We start from the raw sequence: 18,712 nt of genomic DNA, 5'->3' as shown, positions 1-18,712 counted from the left end.
AATGGCCAAGGATTGCTTATGAATTTTTTTCTGTTCTTACCTCATCAGTCTTCGAGGCATGATCGTATTTATTTTTTCGCGATGTGATTTTACACGTAAAGTGGAAACAATACACTCCATGGCAGAGCTGAATTAGACATTACGCAAAATAAGTACGTACTTGGACTCAAGGATAAAGAGCACCACGAAAAAGTTCTTGGAGCTCGTGGAAAATTCACCAAGAAAAATTCTCATTACTGGTTTTACCATGGAACATATAATGCAGCTGCGCGAGAGACAATAAATTGGGAATAAACAGGTTTTGTATGGTAAATATGTTACGTTGGGAGCGCCAATATCTTTGTAAGTGTTTAGGACCTCTAAATATCTTAACCCGACCCTGCGCCGTGGAAGTGTTAAAAAAAATTCAAAGTGCTCTTATTTCTAAAATTTTTGAATTTTATGCAGTGAGACCTCAAAAATCTCCTTTATGTTATTGAGGTTGATTAATAACAGTGGTAATCTTTTCAAAGTAGATAATGAAATCTTTATGTAATGGTTACTACTTCTTAAGATGACCACTTCTTAAAATAGCCAGTACTTTTGATAATATAAATAAATAAAGGTATTGAATATCTAAGGAAATAATTTTCACAAAAGACAATAAATCGTATGGAGCTTTGGGTAGTTAACTTATCTTACGGAAGTTTCGCTGTATTGTGAGGCTAATAATTATTTTCTGTATTATTTTCTGAAGTTTCGCTGTATTGTGAGGCTAATAATTATTTTCTCAAGATGATCAGTCATGGAATAAAGTGGTCATCTTAAAAAGATCACGCTCAATATCAGTGCTCATTTGTGCTATCAAAATTACTGGCCACTTTCAGAAACGGTCTTCTTAGGGAGAGTAGTAGAAGAATAGTATAAGAAATAAAAGCAGCAGAATGCGTAATTATTTTCCATTAACAGAAATAAGTATATATATGTAAGAATATGTAAATAATGTGTAAAAAGATTAAATTAGCAGCGAAAATTAATTTCCCTTCTCTATTCTAAAAATAGTAACCTCTATTTGCACTGCATCATTTCGAGAAAAATATATGTCATGATCTATGTATGATATGATGATCTATGCATGATCTATGATAATCTATGTATGACTCTTACGTAATTCTGATGATGTAAATTGGACTAAAACTCAAGCAGCCAATAATAATTTTACAGCAATATTAACTGTCCAATCAAAATGCTTTGAAAACCAAAACTAACTCATACTGCCTTCAATCAGTAAGATTTTAGAAAAAGTAATTTTGCAACGCCTTAATTTCCACATGTGCAGGAACAAGTCTATAAACGAAAAACAATATGGCTTCTGCGCAGGAAAGTCCACAGATAATGCCTTAAAACAACTGCTAGACAACATAGAGCAGAACAAAGACAACAATATGGACACACTGGTTATTTCGTTGGACATCAAAGGGGCATTCGACTCGTTGTGGTGGCCAGATGTAGTCGAATGCCTAGACATCATCAAATGCCCAAAGGAAATCCTGAATCTTATACGCAGCTACTTGCAGGATCGTTGGATACAGGTTACAACGGACAATGATGTACTCAAAGTCAAGTTGGAAAGAGGCTATCCCCAGGGTTCCTGCTTGGGACCTACACTTTGGAATCTTGTAGCGAACACAGCCTTTGCGCTTTATGACCAACAGCAAGGAGTGAGTATCCAGGCGTACGCAGACGACTTTTTATTGGTCATTTCTGGTAGCACGGACATTAGGTTAAAGGCACAAAACGCAATCAATACTTTTGCAAGCTGGGCAAATCAGCACAAATTAAATATCTCAGCAGATAAAACTAAACAACTGTTTATATGTAAGCATGGAGCGCGAAATAGGATTCCCAACATTAAGCTAAATGGAGTCTCTATAAAAAAGGTCACTGACCTTAAATATCTAGGTATTATATTTAACAATAGGCTTTCCTGGGTACCGCATATTAAAGAGCTTAAGCAGAAAATAAATCAAATTAGTAATACCATGGTTAGAACATCAGGACCTCATTGGGGCACTCCAATCACTATGCTCAAAAGCTGGTACAGAACAATCTCAGAAAAGATCATATTATATGGGGAAGGAAGCTTACTGCCCACATGAGAAGACAGCTTCTCACCATACAAAGAATGCAACTTTTGATCATATGCAAAGGTTATAGAACATCCCCAACTGCGGCACTGCAAGTGCTGGCCGGTATCCCTCCACTGGACCTTCTAGTGGAGAGAGAATCACTATTAGTAAGGACATTGCGCCTAGAAAATAACGTCTCTCTGTGGCAAAAGACATTCTACCATACAGACTATGAGAAGCGCAAGCCGATCATGCTTGGACACCCTGCAGATACTGATTTATCGCACACAATATACATGCAATACACGCCGCCAAATGAGAAGGCATTTGCCATTTATACAGATGGCTCAAAGACGGAAAAAGGCACAGGCTGCGCCTACTGTGTACTCCAAGAAGGAGAAATGGTTAAAACTTGGGAAAGACGACTGGCAGACAAAAATACCGTCTTTCAGGCAGAGCTTCTTGCATTAAAAGCAGCCATCAATTTGGCAAAATATCAATTAGGATTAAAGGTCAGCATATATAGCGACTCTGCCTCAAGTTTGGAGTCCATCCGAGGGCACAAGACAAGGAGTCCTTTGGTGCAAGATATTCAGAAAATTCTTCTAAGTATCCCACCAGATGACAGACCTATCCTGATCTGGGTTCCAGCTCATGTGGGTATTACTGGCAATGAAGCGGCAGACCTGCTTGCGAAATCGGCTGCCAATGACTCCAGTAGACTGGAAAGCGCAGTAAGTGTTCCGCAGTCCTATTTAAAAAAAACCACGCTCAATAGCCTTTTTCAAGAATGGCAGAAAAGATGGGAAAGGGAAAGCACAGGGAGGAGAACCTACAAGTTCTTTCCAAAAGTCACGTGCTCAGTTAATACATACAGCGGAGCACAAACTCAATTCTACACTGGCCATGGTCCCTTCCCACATTACCTTAAGAGATTCGGCATACGAGCATCAGATTTGTGTGAATGTGGTGCGGTAGGTGATGCAGATCACTTCCTCTTCAACTGCCCACAAACCAATAAACTGCATTTAAAAATGCCAAGCAGTGAATACTGGCCGCAATGGGCAGAGAATACCCGCGGCAACAAGCAGACGAAAACTAAAATAGAGGAGGTAATCAGGCTTTGCTCAGCAAGATTCTAAGAAATTCTCCCCCTCTCTTGAGAATTGTATCTTCGCAGCATAATTTTAATAGCAATTCAAAATACTACAACAACTGAACATCAACACTAGGAAAATAGCTCACCCCGTAAAATAATAACAGGACTGTAAGAGCAAAACTATTGTAATGTAAGCATATTACTATCCAGTTTATATGTACTTGATAAAAATAATATTGTAAAGCAGTTTAAATGATATTGAAAATCCAGTCAATGTGTAAATGAATTACAAGTTTAATTTTGATTATCTCAGTAAAAGTATTGTAAATATGAATTCATATAATGTCTAAATGTACACATAGCTGTCATGATTTTATGTATCTGTCATATGTAACTTGTACAAGACAATGATTGTAATCAACATATCTATGCTTATTCACAGGCCTTGTATGCCCATGTAATATTTATATGTATATTCTTACACGGAGGAAATTTTCCCTTCTGCCAGGATGACTACTAACACTGTAAGACTTTTACAACAAAGTTAGGTCAGTGGTTATCTCAGGCGGCGCTCAGTCTGACTTGAGATTTCATCCTGACCATTACGCACTTGCTTTCCACACTTTAGCCTACCTAGACTGCTGTCTGTCTGCTGCTGCTTTCTTGCTACAAAGTTATCAAAAATGTAAGCCTTTTGGAACATGCACATTTAATGTTCCGACTTTTGTGTAGCCGTAACATGTTGCTGAAAATAAAACTGAAGATTTAATCTGCCTTCGCCTCCAATTTCCTGGTCATTGCTTCTGAGCTTGAATATTATTACATATATATATATATATATATATATATAGCTATTTGAGAGTTACTTGGAAAGGCCTCCGTTCCTTTTATAAGGTAACTGGTCTTTGTGAACTGCATTATAACACTCCATTTATAAAAAAATTAACCACATTCCATTATATTAAAAAAATAAAAGTGGGAGCCTTCAATCTGAACATATAATGATTCGTAAATTTTAAAATCAATTAACATAGTTCCATACTACTTATGATTCCTATAATACTACTCAAAAACACTATTTGTTTAACATGTACTAATTTTTGATAATTATTTCATTCACTTAAAAATTCTTCAATTCAACAATTTAAAATTTTGAACATAAATTCAAAAATATAATTACCTACTTTAATATCCTTCCCTATAAATAGTTTAAATAACTTAAAATTCGTTACTTAATTTGCTTACACATACTTATAAAAAATCAGAAAAATTAATGAAGAAGAATTGCACATTTTCGCAAAACAGCACAATCAAATTGCAGAAATTTTAAGCAAAACTGAAATAAAAAGTATAGAATCCGCAGCATAGTAAATAATTCTGTCTCGTTCCTGAGTTAAATTCACGCGAAGATAACTTTTGAGCTGTCGATTGACGAAGTACTATCAGAACAAGCGGAAGCACAAATAATTTTTTTGTCGCACATACTTGAAGCAAAGCACAGATCGACGACCTTGAGAATATGCTGAATCTTCTTAAGCGGTAATTTACTGATAATTTAAAGCACTTTTTCCCTCCTAAATACTGTAGAGATCGTCGAAGCAAATTCAATATTCTTTTCACTAGACATTCGAATCGGGAGATTAGTTTCATTATGTAAACGCTACGCGTGATTATTATTATTATTATTATTATTATTTTTGAAGCACTTGCAAAACACCACAGCAGAAGGACGATACGTTATTTTTTAAATACTGAAAAAACAAATTTGACGATTCATTCTTTCACATTGCCTAAGAGCTGAATAAATTTTCCATTGTCTCAGGCTACTGGTAAAGACTAGTTGAAATAATAAAAGCAAAGAAAAGGCGAGGCACTGTTGATGCGCAGTAATCAGATAAGATAGATCGTCGATCCACATTCAAGAGGAAGGAAGCACTATGATTGCGTAGTATGCTAATATGTTGAGTTCGCAACATCTAAGAAACTTGGCAGTCGAGGCTGTTTGAATTTCATTTTTATTTTCCAGTTAACATTTGTGGCCACAGTTCGCTTGATTTTAAATTTTATTAGCAAGCAAGACAGCGAAATTACATCCTAGCAGGGCAGAGAGCGAAGCTGAAGAGCGTAGTTATGCAAGATGGAAGCACACGAAGAGAAAGGTTTTGGTTTGAGTTAAAGTTTCGGTTCCCAATTGTTACGACATCAGCCCTGTGCAGGCCATGCAAAATGGAATGATCTAGAAATGACTCAATCCAGAGAATTTAATGCGATTTTTAGAACCGAGAGGGTGAATTAAAGGGAATTAGGGGTTAGTTTAAATTATAATTTTGATTTACATATTTTTTATCTTGAAAACACAATTAAAATGTTATTTTGATTCTGCAAACTTCCCCAAGAAACTCCTCATCTGGTTACACTCTTGTACTAATAAATTCCTTTTAAAACAAAACAAAAAAAAAAACAAAAACAAAAAAAAAAAAAAAAAAAAAAAAAAAATTCATTCTTGAAAACTACGACGAAATACAAATTGTTAAAGACATGGTCCTTGATTTTTGTAAATTCAGATTTTCTAACTGTCTGGCTCTACGCAAAATTTATTTTACAGAAAATTTTCTGCATCTGCAGTTTGACAATATTCGAAACTCTAGCATCTTCAACGAATGTAAAATTTACTTCCCAGCTGTAGACACCAAACGAGTAGTTGCATTTAAATATCAAAAGATGTTAAGCAGCTTCCTTACTAACCACCATGAAATAGATGAGTCGGCAGAATGACATTGCAAATTACCAGTTTACAGTACTTACGTAGATGCTCATCACCAGCACATAATTACTGGCAGCCTGGATATCATGCAAAACGATCAACTAAAAACACTAATGAGTTATGCAGCAAAACATAGCCCAGTGAGATACATCAACAAAAATTGCTGTTACAAGACTTTCGAAAATAGCATCAACGAATTTATAGTTAAAGCAAGCTGTCAACTAAATTTACCTATAGATACCCTTTTATAAATGGAAAGATGAAATACTTAAACACATTTCTACCGCACTTAATCCCATTAAGTTTTAAAGTACATTAAATTAGTCACACCTACTGTCTGATATTAAAAAATAATAATAATAAAAAAAAAACTCTTTACTGTTACCAAAATAGATAAAGCAAATAACTTTAGCATTATATGAAAACAATTCTACGCAGCAATTATTAATAAAGAACTTTTCAACGCAACTTATCAATTAGCAAACAATACAGAAAAATCTATAATTAACAGAATTAAAACTTTTCATAAAAAACTAAATATCTCTTTAAATCTAAAATACAACAGATTTACTAACCTATATGCTCTTCCCAAATTCCATAAAACACAATTAAAATTCAGATTCATACCAAATGGAACTAATAACTACAAGAAAAATGTAGACTTTCAACGATTGTAAAATAATCATAAATATTGCTGAATCATTCATAATAACACTCCTGTCATTAATGCCATTCAGACAATCGACATATAAAACATTAACTGCTATGACTTACATATACTCATTTTTTATATACCTCATTTCCTTTAGAAGAAATCTATACTAGTCTACTAGATCTGCCTAAACTCTTTCCTGCTATGCTCACGTTTATGAACTTCAGTAAATGGAAAACCTACCTAAAATGCCCCATTTTCCATATCGACATTAAATTTCAAAATCAACTTTTTAAGCAAGTTAGAGGACTTCCAATGGGCACACATTCAAGTATTTCCATATGTAATCTCTTTTTATTTATCAAAGAATTTACCTTCCAAAAAATTTACAACAGCAAGAATTAAATTACTACAAGCATACTTACGGATATATAGATGATCTTATTACATTTAATAATTTTAACAAGATTGAAAACTCCAAGATTTATCCAGAATGCCTTAATAAAACTAATCATTCGCAAAATAACATCGACTATCTTGATCTTCAAATAATTAAGTACAAAAAATTTTACTGTTTGACAAAACGAGAAACTTCAATTTCAGTTCTAACAAATTAATAAATTGGACTTCCAACATCTCCAAAAAAGTTATTAGTAATACTATCTTAAATCAAATACAATGTATTAAAAATATTTGCACAGATACGATAGCTCTACAACGCGAAATTATGCTCCTTATTAAAATTCTCAAAAATAATCTAATACCAAATCAATTTATTAACCATTGTCTTAAAAGAGCAGGCGTTAAATACTCTCTCTAAATCATTTAACTGATAGAGATAATTTGTTACTAAACCTGAAAAGGCGGTATAAGTTGGATGACTGTTAGTCATAAGATTTGTAAATAACGTAATTACAGAAATAATTGTATGTAATGTAAAAAATCGTTGTTTTCTGGCGTTTTCTTATTTCTTTTTGCTATTACTAAAAAAATGAGCCTATTTCAATACTCTAAGTCTGCTCAATAGCTCGTTGGCAGTGAAGATTACTTCTCTTCTTCGACAATTAGCCAGAAAGTAGTTAATTTCCATTCACTAGTTAGTATATTCAAAATTTTAACAGACGCTTTCACTCACATAAGAACTCCGCAACAACCCCCCTCAAACATATCAAGTCCCTCCCACGTACCAAAAATAACTTCTCAAAGGTTCACCGCCTGTAATAAGTCAAAGTCTTCCCACTGCCGATAACGGAATCTCGGATAGTACGGCCTATAGCACCCCTTTTGAGTAAGAAACAGAAGAGAATACATTACTGACATCTGACTAGAAAGAATGTAAGTTAATTAATTCATATTCTGGCCTTTTATATTTCATGTACATTTCACATTTTACATTTCATATTTCTTATTATATATATTTCCATTTTTCAACTTTTATTTAATTTGTTTTTGCAAAGATAACATAGTTTATTATGTTTATTGTGTTTCTCATGTTTATTTCAATTGTTTTGAGTTTTGTTTCATAATTCCAGTTAAGATTATTACTTTTTATTATGTTTATTATTTTCATAAAAATAGTCTTGAATTAACATGCATAAAAGCGAGGGTGTCGGGGGACATTTACTCAAGTATCTTGTAAATTTTACTACATAATTTGGCTATTCACTCAAAATTTCTAAAGAATCTATTTATTGTATTAGCGAAAATGCTTCATTCAAAACGAGTTCTTTGGTACTCTAATTTGGCTTTAGTGTCTCAAGTTTTCTAAAAATCCAATCACTTAACGGAACTATAATTTTGGCCTAACTTAATTTGCCAGTTTGGCAGCATTCTTACTTGAGTAAACACCTTCGCATTTATTAATTATTGTTCACTGAATAGGAGTTGGTTTGTTCCCTTTGAAAAGTCAACTAGTTTCCGATCAATGACGATTAATTACTTGGTTTATTAAATTTCTTTTTCAAAGTTCGAATTTTTGTTATTCGTGATTTAAATTCTAGTCCCCTTAAAATGTTTTTTTTCATGATTTACATTCAAGTTCCTTTTGAAAAACTATTTTCGGAATTAAATTTCCTACTTCTGGGATCCCTCATTTTGATACATTCTGCTAAATTCATATTAGGAGATAATACAATAAATATTTTTTTAGTAAATAAATTATCAATGAATTTTAGTTCATTCAATATATATATATATATACTAATGCATAAAGAATGATAAATACTTTAAGGCGTCAAGTACCTTTAAAATGTCAAAACTTACCCAAAATACAGCACAATTAAGGCTCAATATCTTTACAATTGTTTATAAGCATGAAATTGTATACGCTTATTTCGATATAATTAATAATGTATTTACTACTTTTATTTTATATACAAAATATTAAAATACTTTAAATAAAACTAATTTTTTGCCATCTCATAATAATATTGTAAACGGGCATTTTTTGTCATCTCATAATATTGTAAACGGGTGCCTCCCGTTTACAATATAATGATTTAATATATAAGTTACAATAACAATTAATATACTTGTTATGTAAATAAATCAGTATTTTTAGCTGATTATTTTTTTTTTTTTTTCTAAAATAGAAAAATAATGTACAATTTAAACGAACTACTTTGAAAATAATATAATTTTATAGTTTTCTCAGAAATAACGTTTTTTTATTTGGAATATACACTTCTTAAGAAAAATGATGTCAACATATCATGAAGCTGGCTGATTATTTCTGACAGGCTGTGCGGAAATGTCACTGTGCATAATTAGTTAACACCCGCTAGAAAATTTCAAATTCCGGCAGAGCTGATATGCGCAAATGCCACTTGTATGGAGTTGTCATGCACGCATCACCCCCAACACACTGACGTAAAGCTCCACTGCAATAATGATAAATAACATCCCCGGGAAAGGATCCGAGGATCTCCCACTCTTCCTTGGCTTAAGGCCGACTGAAGCCCGTTCCTAAAAGAGCCTTAATACTTTTGTTTCCGTTTGACCCTTACATAGAAGGAATCAGTAATTTTATTCCCAACTGAGCCTCGATCGGGAAATACCGTCTCATTTCATTTGCAATACAGTCTGTGTTTTTAAACTCCCTTCTATAGATAATAGAAAGTTAAGTCGGTGTTTTCCGTCTCATAACACTTCTTTATTTTGGAATATTTTAGCAGAACCTTTTAACCTCGTTTTACACGTTTCCAAGATATGCCATAAGGCAACTTCTGATCCAAAAAATTTTAGGCATTAACAATATTTATCATAATTTTAAAGTCACAGTACAAGTTTACTTAATTTCATCTTTTTCAAAAGTTAAAATGTTAAGCTTTCCAAATTAAAATATCGATTTCCGTATCAGAATTTGGTGTAAGGTTGACGTAGTTTTAAAATAGAAAGTCAAATGCGAAGACAGGCAAACCACACCTATTTTGGTTTAACAAACGGAGGGTAAAGAGTCATGAACTCACCCGCCTTTACGTTTATACCAGGAGGTGGAAAAGAAGAGCTAATATCAGAAGGATGGTCACCAGCCAATTCCGGTTCGGGCTAAATCTGGAATAAATTCGTCAACCGGATAAGGCGGTTTTTGGCCCACCTCCTACCATCAAACCACACGAGAGAATTTTCAGCTAGCCAGTATTTTAAGTATTCCCATGCTGCACAGATATTGTTCACTTACAAATAACTGTGCTCGGGAATACCTTACCTTAAGGGAATACCTTAACAGGTTTTAAAGTAGATAATCAATAGTATATATCTGAAACAAGTTTTAAAATAGATAATCAATAGTATATATGTGAAACAAAAATAAAGTGGTTCTGCTAATATTTAGTAACTGATATTTGGAAATAAAAGTGAAAAGCGCAAGTGTGAGAAAACAAATGCGAGTCAGCGTGTTAAAACTAAGGGTATAGCATAGATCAGATAATTTCCAAACATATTACGAACAGTTCATAAATTAATTACTGTAAAGACATTATGAATAGTTTATTAACAAATTTCTGCACTTTCCTACTTAAAATTATGTGAAAGTACTTATTTATATGTTCTTGTTACATTTAAATTAGATAAATTCCGTTGCTGTTTTGAAGGATATTTATCTCATTTGTTTTAATGTTATCAAAATAGCCGGGGACACACGTAATCATGTTAAGCTGCGCTGTACTGTATTTCTCTTCATATTTTAAAATACGAAAAAAACTGATGTGGACACCACATGACTTCATTATACGGCCTGTTAAATACTGCAGAATTTTTGCTGCACTTCATTTTAACTTATTCCTGGAATTTTATTACAGATACATTTCTCATTCAATCAGTTCAGTTCTTACTTGGCGGCTAGGCAAAAATACATAAAATCTCAAAACACCATCATCAAAAATTGTAAAATACAGAAAACACTAAAACACCAAATGCATTTAAAAACAGTTTAAAAAGAACAACTTTTACAATTAAAATTACAGTTTGCATGCAAAAACAAGCAAGTCAGCCAATTCATTATTCTATTATGAGTTCCAAATGTAAACAAATGGTTGCCTCCTTAGTCCTAGCGCCACTTTTAAATTTTGATAAAGATTGCGTGCAGATCTTTAAAGGCATAAAAACCTTAGTCACTTTTAAAGCAAGAAATGCGCAATTTATCAACATATAAAAATAAAAACACAGAGCTTAAAGCCGGGTAAGAGAGTGGGTGTATATATAAATATATATGTAAAAAATAAGGAATATGTAAAAGATAAATTATAATTTAAATTAGCAGCGTAAATAAATTTTCCTTTCTGTTCTAAAAATAGTAATCTCTTTGCACTACGTGTTTTCGAAACGAATCCATGTTATATGTCTCTTACATAAATCTGATGACGTAAATGGAACTGAAACTCAAACACCCAATAATAACTTTACAGCAGTATTAATTATCCAATCAAAATGCATTGAGAACGAAAACTAACTCCAGTCTGAATTAAGATTTCATCCTGAACCTAACACACTCGCTTGCTAATCTTCGGCCTAGCTGGACTGCTGCTTCCTTCTTCAAGACGTATAAAGTTCTTGATGTCTTGATATTGTCTCGAAGTTTCACAGGTTGTAAAAACTCAAGTCATTTGCGAAAACTCAATGTTGTTGACAACAGAAATTTTTTCCAAAACATAGTTACGAAATGGTACTAACATAGTTACAAAATTGCATTACAACTAGTTTTTAAAAATGTAAATTTTTTGAATATGCTAAGCTGCTTGTGGCCGTAACATGTTTACTGAAATAAAAATGAAGATTTAATCTGCATCGGCTGCCAGTTTTCTATTCATTGTGCATCGGTATTTCAGGATTCTACGCCATCAAAATTCTTGCTCTTCATTACGAATTCAACCTGCGTTCTACACCATCCATATTGCAAAGTCCTTTTTTATTACATAATATATATATAGTTTGGTGCGACCGACTACACAAAAAAGGGAGAGTTCATAACTACATGTTATAGCAGTCCCATATTCAAAATTTCAACGTGTAATCATTTTTGAGGTATGCGGGATGCATACATACGTACGAACAGACGTCACAAATAAATCCACTCAACAATCCGTTTTTGAAAAAAAAAATAAAAAATAATAATAATCCTTTATTTAGTTCGTACGTACAGATGTATTGCAAAAAAATCGTTCAAATGGATTCGAGAGCGGTCAAAATGAATATTTTTGTTGAAACATGACACCCGAAATTTTTCGCAACTATAACACTACCTTTACTTCGTACAAGGAAGTAAAAAATATTATTTTTTTACTCGGTTTTCTGGAATAACAGAAATAAATTTTTGTTGCAGATTTTAAACACTTTAATTTTCCTATGGTAATTGATTAATTCTGTTGTTATCTGTCCATAATTTCCATTAGTTTCTCTTTCATCTGCCCACAAGTAAGCGCCATGAGCTGCTTTCCTCAAAACAAATTGCATATAAACCGTTTTATTCAGAAATAAGACGTACATTCATGCGTAAGCAGATCTACATCAAGTGCAATTACACTCGCAGAACCCGCTGCCAGATATATCTATGCCAGTAAACACATAACGCTATAATAACGATTCTGTAATTGCCAGGGAATGAGCCTTTAATTTGCAGTCTCTGCTCCAAAGAGAGCAAGGCCGTAAGCAAAACTTGCACCGGGTAGCAAAATCAGGAGCGTTTAATCGTCTCAGGGCGTGGTATATGAATGAGCAACATGAAGCAAAGGGTTAAAGTGAATTTGATAACAATTCGTTTACTCAAACATACGTTACGCACAATTACGGTGTGGCATTTCAAGCATCAAATCATGTTTTCATTCGTGACCCCCGCGGAAAGTTAGGCAGAATGGTGACAATTCGCTGCTCTGAGAGAGGTTACCACACGGGAAAGTTTGGCGATTCATGATTTGTTTTATCGCCAAGCAGGAAATGGAGCATTTCGCTGGCGCACTCGTCGATTGTTTTATTTAACCCGGTTCCATCTGTGAATTCTTGCTTCCGCTTGCTGTAGTAAAGGTGGGGCATGGCACTTGTGCACTGATGCGATCTTTCTATTAAAAAAGAAGAAAAAAGAGGGGGGGGGAATTGTGATTAAAATGACCATGAATTGGAGTTGCTTGTTCTTTATAGTATACATTCATTCACAGCATGGCCTTGTTGAAACTTCTTGGCTATATGGTAGGTAGCAAGCGCCATCTATGTGTTTAAAATAAAACTAAATGCTATTGAACTTTTCTAAGGCTTGCAGCTATAATTCTTGATTTTGTTCTTAGTGGAAAAAGCTACAAGTTGCACGGTATACGTTTAAAAAAATACTGGTCCTTTTAAAAGAGGCCGCCTGCAGGGGGAGATAGTTATGAAAAGTTTAGCTGCATCACTTTTTAGTCAGGGGTTCTGACCCGAAGGGAGAATTTATAATTTCAGGGAGATGTGGTTAGCTTTATTTTTCAGTTGTTAATTTTGCTTTTCATTAATTTTTATGTATCTTTTTATTGAATTATTTGTTATTAATTAAGCTCTTAATTAAACTTTTCATGGTTTTTTTAATTTGTCTTCTTATTTTTTTAATTTAATAGATTATACTGTGGACCCATTTTTATTTTGTGATTTTCTTTCATCTTTGGGTGTTCTGTCTACAGGTGGCTTTGTAATCTGCCGTTACAAATAAATAAAAAAAAAATGAATTTAATTATTAAATCTTTATCGACTAATTTATTTATTTTTGTTCATTTTTTCTGACAGTTCTGACCATAAAGCTATGGCACTTTTTATTTTAGAAATTAATCTTATATGACAGCTTAATTGTACTGTTTTTACCTCAGGACTTTTATTAATTTTTTATTTATCTTTTTATTTTTTACTAATTATTTGTTAATAATTGTTGAGAAAGATTTAAGTTTAATTGGAGTTAACCAATGCGCCGAATAGGGTCAGGTGGAGGAAACCTGGAGAGACAGCTTTGGCCTGTGAAGCTTATGCAAATAATTTTCTTATTTTTATACAACTGTTTGCCATTTACTTACCTTTTCATTGTTTTTTATTTATGTTTTTATTTTTAATTTAGTTATATATTTTAAAATTTTTGTCATCTAATTTATTTAATTTTTTGTTCTCTTTTCCTGACACCCTTCCATAAAGCTCCGGCATTTCTATTTTAGAAATTAAGTCTTATGTGACAGGTTAATTGTGCTATTTTTAACTCATGATTTTCAATAATTTTAGAATGTACAACTGACGCTCTTTAAAATAAACCGTCGAGTCAAAAAAGAAGGGGGAAGGCGTTGTAACAAGTTATCACTGTAACGAAAATTGGTTTAATATTCCGTCATCAGCTCGGGAATTTTTATACAGATCTTTGTAATAAGGATGGTTGCTATAAAGAGCAATCTATGATGAATTTCTACTGTAATATAAATATTTTTTTAAATAGAGAATTTTTAAATATTAGGTTTATTAAGTTATTTATTATTTAAAATTGAAATGAACTTTTACAGGCTGAATCACACATACTGAATGTAAATTTGCTTTTTATTTATTAATTTTGAAATTCTCTAGCAAGCGAAGAAGTTCTAGTCCTTTCATGGAACTAGAAATTGTCTAGTTCATGAGATAACATGCTTGATTCAGTAATTTATGAAATTTTGTTTTTAAATACTGCAAAATATTCACTGATTTTCTCCCTTCTGACTAATCTAGTTATTTTGAAGAATTATTTTAATTGCCCCTGCCCCCACACCACTTTCTGTATTACAATCAAAAACTTTTAAATTAAAAAGTTAACGAACGATGAATTCATAAAATTCATTCTCGAATTAAAATGAAAAAGTTCACCAAAATGCTACTGTCGTCAGCAAACCTTAAGAGGGGAAAAAAAAACACTTGTACCCGCCAGGGTTCGAACCTAGGACCTTCCGCGTGTTAGGCGGATGTGATAACCACTACACCACGGGTACATACGTCTCATTAGAAATATGGAATTAAAGTTACGAGGACATCATAATTTTCAAACCAATGATTAAAAAACAGTTGAAAGTTTTTCCCTCGGCACCCGAAGGAATTTTGTATTTCAATAAGATAATAGATATTTCGGTAAAAGCGCAGAATAGGCTGCATCAACAAAGTTCAGTAGGAGGAGCTGCGTGACGTCCATAAATGGGTGGGACTAAGCTTATGACGTCACAATGCAGTCTCGCATTTACACTAGGTGTACTTTCTATGTTCTCTTAAAAATAACAATAATAAATTGTTTATTATTGTAAATTAATATCAAATTCTTTACTTTTAATTTACATTTATAACATTTAACCTTAAGCATTACTGATAATAAGTATAATAAATTGTTTATATTTAAAATTACAATGATACAGTGAGCGAATTCTACCAATTATTAAAACGATAAACAACGTCGCAGTCTCTAATACTTGTAGAGCTTCAATATTTTCAAAGATTTTTATTAAATTATTATTATTTTTTTATTTATACAAATAAAATATTTTTTTTAAATTTAAATTTATATTGCGGAACGTTTCAATTTTATCATTTTTACAAATTACCTTCTTGCTACGTAACGACATAATTCCTTACATACCAATAATTAGACAGTTTTCATTATTTCTAAAAATTTTAAACTTTACATTAATAAAAAAAGAAGAATATTTTTTATTGCATATGAACATCATTACACAGCTTTCATATCAGTTTCTAAAATTCCTAAATCACGCCATATTCTGTGTAGGCATGCTAGAAATCTACGCATTAATAAATAAAAAAATCTAATTTCTCAGAATGAAAGAAAATAATATAATAAAATAAATACTACAAACTTGGAACACTAAGCAATGCTTCACATACGCACGCGCACACATATTATCAATGAACTCATATTATCAAGTGCAATTACGATACCAAACACTACGTATTAAAATATGAGGTAAACGTTACTTCAAGAGTTAAAGTTAACAATTTTGCTACTGTTGAGTAGATCGTCGGGCTATCGATATATGTCGTAAGTCGGAAAGCGTTATAAACATATCAAAGCCAAAAAATTAAAAATACAATTTAAATGAAAAATGACGTCTTAAATATAATTCACAATTAAAACAACAATACAAATTTAAAATACATTAACGATATCTTAAACATTGCACATAAATAAAGTTACATTACTGCTCGGCATCACACACAACCTCGTTTTCTCTTCTACACAACGATCAGTATTCGCTCGAAAAACAGCAAAGAATTCCACAAACTCGGTGTCCATGTGTTCATCCATCTATTTTCACTTAAAGAAAAATCAGAGAATTGCTCAAACTCAGCATTGCACAACACATTGACTTTGACCATGTGCACATCGATCTATTTTCACTTAAAAAAACATCCCAGAATTGCACAACCTCGGCATTGCGCACCACACTGGCTTTGCCCATGTGCACATCGATCTATTTTCACTTTAAAAAACATCCCAGAATTGCACAAACTCGGGATCGCGCACCGCATTGGCTTTGCCCATGTGCACATCGATCTATTTTCACTTAAAAAACATCCCAGAATTGCACAAACTCGGCATTGTGCACCACTCAAAATCGTCTATACGTCTCAAAACCGTCTCTCTACTAGTTTCATATTTGTTCCACAAATTGGGCACTTATATGATATTGCAATCAAACTTTTCTCCATACACCACTCAATAGCGCTCTTTTCGCCTCTTCGCTCCAACTGATTAAAAAAATCCAGATTCAGATACTCGTCCATTCTGCAGTAAGCACCGATTTAGACACACTCATCAATAACCAAAACATTCTTTAAGCAAAAGAATGCTTTTCTGTATTTTCAGAAATTACGGTTATAATTTTTAATTCATGCATTCAATATTTTTAATCGTTTGCTAAGGATCGTTTGGTATCTTAATAATACATTTGTGAGAAATAATTTGTTGCATTAAATGCTAACACTACCACACAACACACAAAAGTAGATTTATAATTTAAAAAATCTCGCACAGAACATTATAAACCTACCATTTCAACTCAGTTAAAATATAATTTAAGTTTTCTTTAAATACGAAGCTATAGCATACTTATAACTTGTTTTTAAGAAGAGGCGTAACCAATATTACGTCATAAAAAGGCGTGTCCAAGCATAAGAGAAGTAAACACAGCATCGACTGATGCAGCCTATTCTGCGATTTAGCCGATATTTCAAAGGATAATGATATTTTCGCCGAAAAATTATATTTTCCGAAGATGATTTTTCAGTTCTGTATTTGCAAATACGGTGTCGCAAAGATTTGAAGATTTTAAGCGTTTGAAGTCCGAGTTTATATTATTTTCATTTCCATTAAAAACGAAGGTGAGTATTGCACCAGAAAAATCTATAAATGGAGGTAATTAATTTACAGTGTGATATAAATTTTATGCAGAGATTTGAAGATACAGATTTTATTAACTTCATTCACATTTCCTAAAAATTAAATCAACACAGTTACGAATTTTTGCACTAAGAATAGTCGCTTTGTTTGGGAATGCATTTACATACGAACAGCATTTTTTCACTTTTTGAAAATTACTAACAAAACAGCCGATTGATCGAGGAGCATCTGCAATCCGCGATGAACATAATTTTTAATAATTTCTCTCCAAGTTTACAAACTGTGTCACAATCGAAACGCCATCAAGTGCCAAACTATAATAAGAAATAAAGAAGTTTATCATTATTTACATACCCAAACATTTGTATTTTTATCCATGTGCCGAAGAAAATCTATGAAATAAGAGAAAGAGACTAAATTGTTAATATTTATACTAAAGGTTTTCAGCAGCTGGTCAATTTTCGCCGAAAACTAAGCAATTTTTCTCAGTTTGCTTATTTTCAATTTAAATTAAAGTAAGTTACTTAGTGATTAATTAAACATGCAAGAGTTATTTGAAAGAAATGTCAGTCTAAGAATTTAATGTTTAACTATCAGTATATTTGATCTGCAAAGTATAACCAACAAAAATTTCTTATAGGTACCAAACTTTAGATTTCAGATAGGCGGAAAAAAAAAAAAAAAAAAAAAAAAAATCTGAATGCTTTCAGATTTTACATTATGCCCGAGGGGGCATTTTTTTAACGTTCTGTGTTATATCGCAAAATAATTTTAAAAGAAGCATATCTTTAGAATTTCCGATACACAGTCTCACGCGCTGGAGATAATTTTTTTCCCTTACAGTGCTGCCATTGCTCACTTTGAAATCCTTGAGTTCGTTAATAAAAAATTCGTTACAGTTTTACAAAATATGAAATCAATAATAAAAAAAATTCCAAATTTCAAATTTGGGCCATATTCGCATTAGGATTACGTCATTCAAAACGAATGTCTCTAGGTACCGTTGTTTTATCACAATGCGAGAAACATACATACATTTACGCAGATTCTTCATGTTTTAATATCTTGAATATAATACAGGGCTATAATATTCGGTGGCAACAATTTTAAAAGTGAACCGACATTTACAGTGAACCAACGCAAAATGCCAAAACGAAATTAATAGCCCTTCTGAGCTAACGCCCTTTGGGCTAATAAATATTATATTTGAATTACTTTCTTT

The 18,712-nt window shown here is 32.6% G+C and overlaps 1 long non-coding RNA gene and 1 other non-coding gene across 2 annotated transcripts in view; one reads left to right on the top strand and one right to left on the bottom strand.

The window, feature by feature from the left end:
* Positions 1-18,712, top strand: part of LOC118194657 (uncharacterized) — a 96,990-nt gene that overhangs the window by 17,654 nt on the left and 60,624 nt on the right. The window lies entirely within an intron of this gene.
* Positions 15,004-15,076, bottom strand: TRNAV-AAC (transfer RNA valine (anticodon AAC)). Its single transcript has one exon. It is a non-coding gene; the product is annotated as a tRNA-Val (tRNA).

The sequence above is a fragment of the Stegodyphus dumicola genome, chromosome 6 (genome assembly GCF_044657685.1).
Source record: "Stegodyphus dumicola isolate Sdum_Otavi_A_Nest chromosome 6, ASM4465768v1".
Classification (NCBI taxonomy): Eukaryota; Metazoa; Arthropoda; class Arachnida; order Araneae; family Eresidae; genus Stegodyphus; species Stegodyphus dumicola.
The sequence above is the reverse complement of the archived record's forward strand: the minus strand, read 5'-3'. Positions and strand labels throughout refer to the sequence as shown.